The sequence below is a fragment of the Sinocyclocheilus anshuiensis genome, unplaced genomic scaffold (genome assembly GCF_001515605.1).
Source record: "Sinocyclocheilus anshuiensis isolate Anshui unplaced genomic scaffold, SAMN03320099.WGS_v1.1 scaffold122, whole genome shotgun sequence".
NCBI classification, from domain to species: Eukaryota; Metazoa; Chordata; class Actinopteri; order Cypriniformes; family Cyprinidae; genus Sinocyclocheilus; species Sinocyclocheilus anshuiensis.
Window position 1 is genome coordinate 332,228 of NW_015544153.1, and position 11,210 is coordinate 343,437.

Sequence of the window (11,210 nt, forward strand, 5' to 3'; positions counted from 1 at the left end):
GTGGGCAGGACGATTGTTTGACAAGTTCTGCATACAATAGACTGATAGCACAGAGGGCAATGGAGGAGTCACACAGGGTTCAGCCCTCACAGAATCAACAAGCTCTTCCTCTGCATCTATTCAGGTGCATAGAGGGGCATGAATGGGTAGGCTGAAGTGCACATCTGCACACAGGCATGGCTTGAGCAGTGCATGATAACTACAGAGATGTTAGCCTTGGTGGAGGAAAATTCCTGAATAAATGCTCTTTTTCTGAGGGTCTGCGTGTACCAGAGTGAACTTCTACAGGATGAATGAGAGGATGAATGGAGTCTAACACTATAAAGTGTGCCAAACCTCGTAGTGATGAATATTAAACAAAACAGAAGACAGAAACTGAGTACGTTCTAAATCAAGACTTTTTCTACTTTAAATAAAGTAAATATTTAGTTTTAAGATGTTTTCCTAAATTATGGACACTGTAAAAAGAACGTCAAGGGCTAACAATAAGAAAACTGAAAAAATGGACAGGAAAACACGAGTCATATAATATGCAACAGTAAAAAGAGGGGACATTAGAGGGACTGTCCATGTCTCCAGACTATGAGAGAAGGCGAGAGAGAGGAGGACATTGTGATGTAAATGTCACAGCCCAGTGTGCTGTTTGTGGCAGGAAATTTAATTAGCAGTTGTGGAGCTACGATACAAAGCAGGTGGAATGTAAAGAACACTTCGACGAGGAGCACTTTGAGACGAACGGGGGGGGTTGAATGCTGAGGGAGAGGCTCATGTGAGCAACATTTCCGTCTCAGACAAGTCTCAGCCTGCTGCTCAGACATCTCACAGCCAAGTCACCTATTTCCTTTTCTTTTTTTCCCCCCAAAGAAAACGAGAGGGATCAGAGAACTACGATTGCCTTTACGCATCAGTTCATCAAATGGAGTGGCTGGATGTAACAGTCCCAAGAGCTATGTGAACTATTCGAGTTAAATGTAATTTTGAGTGGTGTGAAAACCAGTGGTTGCCAAATTGTTGCTATGTGGTTGCTAAGGTGTTCTGAGTGACTTTAAGCATGTTGCTAGGTGGTCAGGGCATTCTGGGTCATTGCCTATGGCCCGAATCAAAAGAGACTGTCTTTATGATACTGAGATTAGTGGATTTTTGGATGGCCAATGCCGATATCTTAGAATGCTGGGTGGCTGATGGCCAATATAATGCCAATTTATATGATATAACATGATTTAAAGATAGCAAACAACAATACATAATTACACAGTTTGAGGTGTGTGAGGTTGTGTAGAATTAAATGTCTAATAGACATTCAAAGACTTGTTTAAATGATTTAAATGTACTGTATATTTTCTTAATGTCGACAGTATATTAAAAAGTATTATAGCATTTGCCTTTCTGTTAGATAAAACTGTTAAAGACTGATTCTCAGTGCTGTCATAATAAAAGTGCCATTTCCGACACTTGTCAGCCAGAGCCGATAATAATTTTTTTTTTTTAAAGGCCACATGCCGGACAATAACTTTTTCTGTCTAATAGAAAGGCAAATGCTATATATATTTTTTATATATTTATATCTGCATATGCACCAATGTATCAGCCAATATTTTTTGCGATATTGGTCATCGGTCGATCGCTTAAAAAAAAGCCAATGATCAGGGCCGATTACATCCTATCATTCAAAAGGGGATGGAAAATGTGTCAGACTGCAACTCGCATGTGAATAAAATTCATTTAGGGCTGTTGGAATTAACGCGACAACACACTGACGCAATGAGATTGTCGCATTAACTCCAACAGCCCTAAATTAACAGGTTCTATTTGGCCTTATGAATCACCTGTAGTTCAAGCCAGGTTGCCAATAAAACAGCTTGTGAACAATGTTACTTAACACTGCATTTACTACAGGAAAGTTATCCAGTGTTCCTCCAGACAGAGAAAATTGAAAGTCTGATTGCTTAAAAATAGTAATAGAACAAATCTCCTCAACAAGCTGCATGATTTGAGCCATCATTCACGTTTGTAGCACAAATGATATGGGTTGAGTTGTGAAGCAAAGTTAAGAGCTTGATCAAATCCCAAAGCTGATTTATGACAATAACAATAGAGCTAAAATAACTATTTGTACGCAATTATCGAACTGAATCTTCTTGGCTCCATGTCAACCTGTCAGTTTTGTGTAAAGTTACAGGAGGAAGCTATTTCTGCCATGTTAAAGTGAGAGATAAGATAAAGAGATAATTACAGCCATAAACACAATATCAAAACATGATGATAAAATCTATGGAGACGTGAAAGTTTTCAGTCATCAACAGTGCTGCTCACGTTGACAGGACAGACTAAATCTTGATTTCTAAATACACTTTTGACAGTGCCAAAACAGCTTGTGCACATTTCAACTCAGATCAGCTTATTGTATCATTTATTAATGCTTTTGATCCAAGTATTATGACTCCTTACAGCACAAGGGCAGCAGCCGGGGGGGGTACATCAGCGAGCTACTCCGGGCCGAGCTTCTTCCACATGGGCTAAATACAGCACAGGCTTAATCATGTGCACATACACACACAGGAGAGCTGTATCTGGTCATTTGCCACCCCCTGCAACACCCTTCCCCCCTTGGTGCATCGGTGCACACGCACAAATACCTTTCACAGGGGACCACTGCAGCCGTCTGCTTGAAAGCTGTGCTCTACTATAGTCCATTAAAAGCTCAGTGTGGTTTAAGGTTACAGTAGATGCTTCTACAACAATCATAAAGTCTCCATGATGGCAGATGACTGGAGGTGAACTCTGACCCGGGCACAGGACACAAACATGGGCACTGATAGATGAGCACGATCTAACAAGGTTATTCACTGGACATGCAAATCTGTGTGTGCACAGATTTAGGTATATAATATCCCACCTATCACTTCCTGGTATGTTAAATGCAGCCACTGGGTCCTGCTTTTCTTGAATGATTTAAAAGGACAGTTAAGCCAAAAATTGAAATTTTGTCATCAATAATGTTGTTCTGAACCTGTACAACTTTGTTTCTTTTGTGGAGCATATAAGAAGATATCTTGAAGAATGTTTTAACTGTTTTTGTCTACTCAATGAAAGTCAGTAGGTTTCACAATAGCACTGACTTTCACTGTATGGACAAAAAACATTGAGATATTTTTTTTCAATATTTTTCTGTGATCCACAGAATAGATTTCTATAGATTTGTCACCTGATTGAGTTCCTTGCTTACAAAATTTGAACTAACTGGAGCTGAATAACAACACTATTGTCTTCTATAGAGCTGCTTAAAGCTGAAGTGAAATGATTTCATAATTGATTCACTTTACAGTTATCGAACTGAATCGACACTGAACTGACTTCAGCTGAATAATAACTGCTTTACAGCCGAATTTAAATTTGTCTCATATTTGATGAAGTTTGATTCTGCTATTTTCCTGTTTATTACCGTGAAACTGCTTTGAAACAATCTGTATTGTATACAGCGCTATATAAATAAAGGTGACTTGGCTGCAGTTTACAAACACCTGCCGGCACTGATGCTTCACCAGAAAGTGGAAGAGAAAATCAGAGTCATGTCTTGAGTAAAACCATGGCGTTTAGGTGAGTCACTTGGCTAAAAGTGGTGCCATACCTGCAATTCCTCTCTGTTCTCCTTTGGCCCTTCACCTGCTGCGCAAGCTGAGACTGTGCACGTCCATCACCACAAACATTGATTGAAGAGAGCTGATTAAAAACCACAGACTTTTGAAAGAATAACACAGCACCCCCGGCCCAGCCCCTCTCTTTCCATAACCCAGGCTGTATTTGTGTATCAAGTTGCCATGTAAACATAACAGCTGCTTCGATCTGGGTTGCACGGAATTCCATTCCCATTCCTTTATTTTTCTTTGCTGTGGGTGTGTAACCAAATTAAAAGCTTGATTTGGACTACGCTGCATTACAGGGCTTTGTCAAAACAAGTGAACAAATGGTTTTGAATTTGCCCACAGGTTTAGAGCTAATCTGTTCCTCACATGTGCATTACAAGACTAGCGATATATAATTACGTACACATCTGTGGTATATTGAGGAACTGTTTTGAGGTGAAACTTTGCCAAATATTAATTTCAGCATGATAAGATTTTGATTTTGTGAAGATAAGCCTCCTTGGGATCTGGAGCTAACGTTTGGTTTGTTAATATTAATTAGACCACGTGACTGAGAGCACACCGAAGATTAAGCGGCATCAACATGAACTAATTAATATTCAAGAGCTATTCTTCTTAAATTTGCCTACCTGTTCAGCAGGTAAACCACACTCGCCATGATGAAAGAGCCGGCAAAAAGAACAACAAACTCACAAATAACAAAAATGCCTTTTTTTTTTGATTACATAATACATGAGGCCTTGAAAGTACATTATATAGGCTACACACTGCAAGGATGCATTCAAAAATAGCCCACTTCACTAAGGTTAAAATTTTCATGCATTCACACTACAACCATAGAAACAGTTAAGCGGTTATCTCAAATTAATTAAATGTCACTCAGCACTATCAAAAGCCCTCTTCCTGCTCTTCTCAAAAGCAAATATCTTAAATAATAATTACAAAGAAGCCTTCTAACAGTCGTTTGCATTAACTGAAGCTTTAATGATGACAACTTACACTATCGTTTAAAAGTTTGAGTTGAGTACAAATTTTCAGTGCTTTTGAAAGATGTCTTATGCTCACCAAAATTGAATTTATTTTATTCAAAATACAATAAAAACAATAAAATTGTGAAATATTATTACCATTTATTTATTATTAAAATATTTTATTACAATAAAAATTGTATTTTATTTTAGCATTTTAAAATGTAATGTGTTGTATTATCAATGTTCAAAACAGCTGTCATGCTTAATATTTTTGTCGAAGCTGTGATACGTTTTTTAGGATTCTTTGAAGAGAAAGTTGAAAAGAACAGCATTTATTTGAAACGTAATTATTTAGGATTTTTTTCTCATTACAAATGTCTTTAAAGTGACTTTTGATCAATTTGAAATGTAATACATCCTTGCTGGAAAAAAAGTATTCATTTATTTAAAATAAAACATAAATAAATAATAAAAAATCTTACTGACCCCAAACTTTTGAATGGTAGTGTGTGGCTGAACCAGTGGTGTTAATTTTGGACAGGACTATCTACCTGAACAATAACAGATGGGCGGCAGAAGGAGTGTTTGGGAAACCTGTTTGGAGATCATTTTTTTTTTTTTTTTTTTTGCATTCCATGTGGAGGCACAGAAATTACACACCTCCTGTTACAGGGGCCCTTGGCCCTGGGTTGCATCCAAATTTACCAACTGGGGTTAAAGCAGCAATTTACATTTAAACAATGAAATTCCTTAATTCTAATTTGTGGAGTCAGTCATGTCAAAAACAAAGTGTAGTCTACCATCCCACACTCAGATAAGGGCAGGTCTGGCCTATAGGAGCATAGCATGCAAACTGCAAACCAAACCCCGCAAAAACGAGCTAACTGGACATCACACAGCCCAGGAAGCAGCGATTGGCCCCATCAATAATTAACTTCAATTACATGAATCATTCATTTCTCCACCAGCCTGGACATGCACCTGTAACAACATATTTCATTACAGACACCGGATCTTAGAGCTTTGGAGATGTCGCATTGTGAAGATGCGTTTGGGGAAGATTTCAGAGCTCAGTGAAGCACCTGACAGACACGTCGGCAGCTGATGTGAGCACTGCTGCTCACCCCCTTCAGCTGAGCTCAGGAGGGACCAGTCACACACAGCGACAAACACACTCCCACTCTGACAAGTAAAAACGCCTCATTTCAAACATCCTCGAACCGCTGCTGCAGAAACAGAAATGGTGAAAAAATCAAAACCACCCAAGCAAGCATGATGTTGGCTAGTGAGGAACGGGCCGGCCAACATGATCTGTGTGTTGCATCAGGATCTGCCTCTCTCTATGCCAATTACCCTCATTATCAGCTGCACTTTCAGTGGCATGGACACTCTCGGCTAAAGAGAGATCAATAGAAAAGCACAGCCCAATGAGGGGCGACACCTGGACCGCATGCTATTGTCATGAAGAGAGCTCATTACCAAGCTCTCTGCTGAGCAGGTGTAACATCGCCACGGCGACACGATGCAACTCTAGAAAAATTACAGCAGCTTTGGATGAGCACAGTCAAGCTGTTGGCAAACTGTTTGCGTCAACAGCCACCCCTGATCTCATTATGAGGATAATGCAAATACATATCTCATTTGCTCACAATTAACAGTACAGTGTTTCACATCACTGACACTCAGCTCTTCTTACTTACAACATAGTTTAAAAAGGTGGAGAAAATACACACATGTATTTAAAGGAAAAAAAAAACAAGAAAGATTACATAGATTAGATTATATTTGGAAATGCCATGTAAAACAGTGACATTTTATTTTTTTAATATCACAATGTGGGAGTATGAAGCATAGGAAATATAATATAATCAAACATAAACTGTACTGTTTATTTGTTGTATACTGTTTAAAATATGATCTGCAGGTTGTTTTGGGGGTCAATGACAAATAAGAATGCCCAAAATTATTAAAAGGACCATTTGTAATGTAGCTGCATGCATTTTAGTTCTGCATGCAATGCATGTTGGTAAAATAGATAAATAAACTTAAAACTGCATTTTCTACAAATGCTGAAGGACTTCAATTACAAAAAAAAGAATAAAATGATTTAAAATGCAATAAAATTACTTCATATTTTCAAACATTTTTTAATGGTAAAAAAATACACATTTTTTAACATACATAATTAATGATACAAATACCATAAAACAAGACATGTATATTAAGAGGTTTTCATAGAGTTACTGGACATGCATTATTTATTTTTTTATTTATTGTAATGACCTTTACAAAGAGTCAATAAGGTCTAAAGGGGTCCTCTCTCTGATTTATGGTTTTCTTGTCACATAACAACACAATGAAATGACTTCCTGCAGGTTGACAACCCTAACCACACCAACATGGTGTTCAAAAGTGGGTCGATTTTTCAAAATATTTCAAATATTAGTAATGTTTTAATGTATTTAAAACAAAACTACTTAACTACTTTTTTATGAAATAGCAAGAAAATATCATAACAAGTGACAAACGTTTTCCAGAATTGTCATCTTTTTCATGATTTCTTTTTCTCCAGGCAGACACAGCACCTACTATATCAGAATGAGCTTTATGTCAGATACAGCACCTACTATATCAGAATGACTTGATCATTTTCGAATGGTGTACTGAAGTCAGTTTTGTTTAAAATGGCATTTTTTATTGTATTTCTGAATAACTTAATAATAGATTCGGACAAAAACGAGATCCATGTCATTGACCCTTTAACAACAGCCAGCACAACATATTAGTGCAGATAAGAGAATCGGATTTGAACCGGATGACAAGAAGCTAAATTCAATTTCCTTCAAAATTGGGGAAATATATTTGCATCTAATAAATTACACGAACATCTAAATAACCTCTGAATACTTTGTAAAGTCCGTATTGCCGATGTCGCTCGTATAATCCGAAATGCATCACTTTTATCGGGCACCACTCTTCAGACTGACTTCAGCAACCTGTTGACGCATCCCAACCTGAAGCTTCCAGACCAAAAGCAACATGACAGGACTAAAACACGACATGTATCACACATATTTCTATTACAATTAAACCCATTTAACTTGAGCTACTCGGTCAGTCAAACCGAACAGGCGGGTCCACATCAGTATCTCCGAATCAGCTCACGCACTTCCACGAGAATTAAAGCCATTCGTGAAGCAAAGCAACGGCGGAACAAAGCGGTTAAGTTGCTCCTATGACAGATCTCGCTGTTATTCAAACAGTTACAGCTTTTGAATAAAGTTTACCTAGTTACGGTAACAGTTAGCCAGTTAGCTCGTAATTTAACATATTAATCTTACAGACGCAATGACCCACACGAATGGCATTAAGCGTACAAACCGATCTCAAAACAAACTGACTGAAGTTAGCGAACCAGATGAGCTAACCAACTAGCGTGCTAGTGTGACTCTTAATAGACAGCGTAGGAGATCAGGGCATGAGAACACTTCAAGATGTACATTACTCAACCTCCATGGCCCGTTAAATGTACATTCAAATCATTTTGATTTCTCTAAGCAGTAAAAAGATATTCACCTCAGCCTTCTGCTTAGATCTGCCCTGGCTTTACTGTTCTTTTCCCTCTCTCTCTCTCCTCCAGTTGCTGTTGCTGCTGCTGCTGTTGCTGAGTGTTGCTCCCGTTGGTAAGTAACTGTCTCCACGACTACAGTCACTATGGCGAGCGAGGGTCTCGAGGCAACTGTTGCTACCGTCCTCTTCATACGTCAAGGGCTAAAAAGCGAAAGGGGGAGGGGCTATCCTCGAGCCCCTCCCAACGCGTTCTGTGCTGAGCACCAGCGGTAAATGTTTGATTCCCGCGGGGAGAGGCGCACAAACGCGCCTCGATTCTGCTCTTCTCCGCCAAAACGTTGTCATTTTACCGCGCTAACTGCCAGATAAAGGTGGTAAAACGACCGAGACGTTACACTTCTTTCCGCATGGCTTCCCAATTTAGAGAAGGACAAAAAAACAAAGCTTGGCTAGTCCGTGGATACTTTAGTACACGTAATACATTTACAAAGTAATATCTAAACTACGCAACTCTATAAACGGTAGTACAATCTATAAACGTTGAAACTTAACGTTGCTAAGTTCATTCATTAGAACTGTCATGATGTCATGCGTAGTTCCTAAAAATCACCGCTTGGTGGCGGTATATGCACACACTTGTCCTCATCAGGAGGGGATTGCTGTTTCAAAAGAAATATAAGCGTATTGCATACTGTATATGGCCGACTATTTTAAAACTATTTATGTGAAGTAGTTTAAACCTTTCGGTGATAAACTAATTTCTAACAGCATTATATTGCATTATTGTTATCTCCTGAGAACCAGAAAAAATGTTTTGTGAATTTTGTTGTTTTTTATGTCATTACAATGGTTACATTTACATTTATGCGTTTAGCAGACGCTTTTATCCAAAGCGACTTACAGTGCATTCAGGCTATACATTTCTTTTTACCTGTATGTACAATGGTTGGAGCATAAGAAACAAATGGAGAAAAAAACATTTTTGAAAAAAGATATTTAATCCTCTGTCCTTTGTAGAGGACGCCAGGATAAAGTTATTCAAATAAAATAAAATAAAATAGACATGAAAAGGCATGTATAGGCAAAAAAACATTTTTCATTCACCAATCAGTTTTTAGGTTTCAGGTTGTTTTAGCCAGATGTACAAAGATGATTCTTAACTATGTTATGAAAGATACAACTTAATGATTTGCTATACTACATGTATGAAAATGATGCCCTGTTTCGTAACAAATAGTCATATTCTGATTTTAAACCCTATAACATTTTTCTGAGATGTTTATTTACGACGAACAATTTGAAAATTAGCCAGATTTAAATGATAATTACAAAACATTATCATATTTCCCTAAGAGCGCTAGATTTGACCATTCTGTCAATATCAGTCATATTTAAAGACCAAGGAGAGGGAGTATTTATGATCAAACCTCCAAACATTTGATATTTCTAAAAAAAAAGAGATGTGCTTTGTACAGGACATCCAGACTTAAAACTGTGGCATGTATGCTCTCAGAGAAATTCACTAAAATATAATGTCCTCTACAGAGGACAAAAGTCTATGCCTAGGTCCCAGGAGGATATCACTTTATTACATATGTGTAATTTTTAGTAAATGGTGTCCAGTTATCATCTTGAAATAAAAAAAAAGTTTAAAATGCCTCTCTTGGCAATCTACTGTACATTTTTGGCGAAATTATAAAAGTAGTATGCTTTTTCAACAGCCAACTTGAATTTGCTGAGTTTTTTTATTTTTTTATTTTTTTTTTATTAAACTTTGAGTACTGTGTGTCCCATAGATGTTTTGATTATTTAACGCTATTATTGTAATTATTATATACAAACCCAATTCAAACAGTCTTGGAACCGTTGTACAATGTCTTCGTTTGTTCTTTACACTATTTCGATTACGAATGTTTGCATGTTCAAAACTACAATGATCTAAACAAAGAGTAAAATGCACTATATTGTGTGAAACTTATTTCTCAGTCTTGGCGCTATTTCCACCACAATGAGCAATTTCGCCCCTAATAAAGTTGTTTTAGTTAGTGTACCTGGTTACCAAGGAGACACCAGCGTCAGTGAAGAGCATGCTTGAGTTATTTGGGAATTAATACAAGTGAACGGCAGGTGGCGCGTGAGAGTTTTGAGGGAAGTGCTGGGGGGCGTGCGTGCGCCTCTCATTATAGATTATTGGCTCTCTTATGAGCAGGCGTGAGCCTCATGAGGTCAACCGGTGTGGGTTTTTGACAGTCTCACGCATAAACAGAAAGACACATCAGCGTGCATTATCCTTCTCTCTCATCACGATTCACAACTGACTTCAAATCTATCCTTGAATCTGAAATCTGCATAAAACTTGCAGTGACAACTTTAACACCTGGCCATCCAGATATTATAAACTAACGGTGAGTACAGCATTAAAGATCTTAATGAGAGTGTATTTCTGGGTGTTATATTAGTGATAGAATTAAATACGTGTGTGATTGCTACTAGCTCCTTGTGTTTACATGAGCCTAATTAGCGACCACGCAAGACATTCCGGTTGCTCAGGTTCTCAAGTGTGAAATGTGCGAACTAGCGCACGTCTGTACGGTGGCCGAGAAGTGTTAAACAAATCACAATTCTGAAAACAAACAAATTACAAACGCAAATGCAAGTCTAAAAAACAAAATAACAATTCAGAAAACACAACAACAATTCAGAAAACACAATAACAAGTCAGAAAACACAATGACAAATTCGAAAACAAAATAACAAGTCAGAAAACACAACGACAAATCAGACAAACCGGAAGAGGTAGGTATAGTTTGAGACAGCGCCATTGGTTTGGGATTACTCACCGCTGACTGGACGAGACATCTGTCAATCAACTTATACAGGGAAGAACCAGCTGAAGAACAGCAGAGTCCTGGTAGAAAGTTCAGAGATGGTATTAAAGTAGCTCAGTTTAAATGTATTGTATGAATTACCCTTACTATGGAATAAAAAATACGGGGTGTCTATTTACATTTAGTTAAAAGTGGCT

General features: G+C 37.8%; 2 protein-coding genes across 2 annotated transcripts in view; one reads left to right on the forward strand and one right to left on the reverse strand.

Moving 5' to 3' along the window:
* The window catches only part of LOC107695211 (DNA-binding protein RFX2-like), a 36,298-nt gene extending 27,884 nt beyond the window's left edge, over positions 1-8,414 (reverse strand). The window contains exon 1 of the mRNA XM_016495028.1: positions 8,192-8,414. The gene's annotated coding sequence lies outside the window, so the exon portion shown is untranslated. The remainder of the gene's footprint in view (positions 1-8,191) is intronic.
* Positions 8,415-10,417: 2,003 nt separating this feature from the next.
* LOC107695249 (long-chain-fatty-acid--CoA ligase ACSBG2-like) overlaps positions 10,418-11,210 on the forward strand; it is a 23,998-nt gene continuing 23,205 nt past the window's right edge. The window contains exon 1 of the mRNA XM_016495060.1: positions 10,418-10,590. The gene's annotated coding sequence lies outside the window, so the exon portion shown is untranslated. The remainder of the gene's footprint in view (positions 10,591-11,210) is intronic.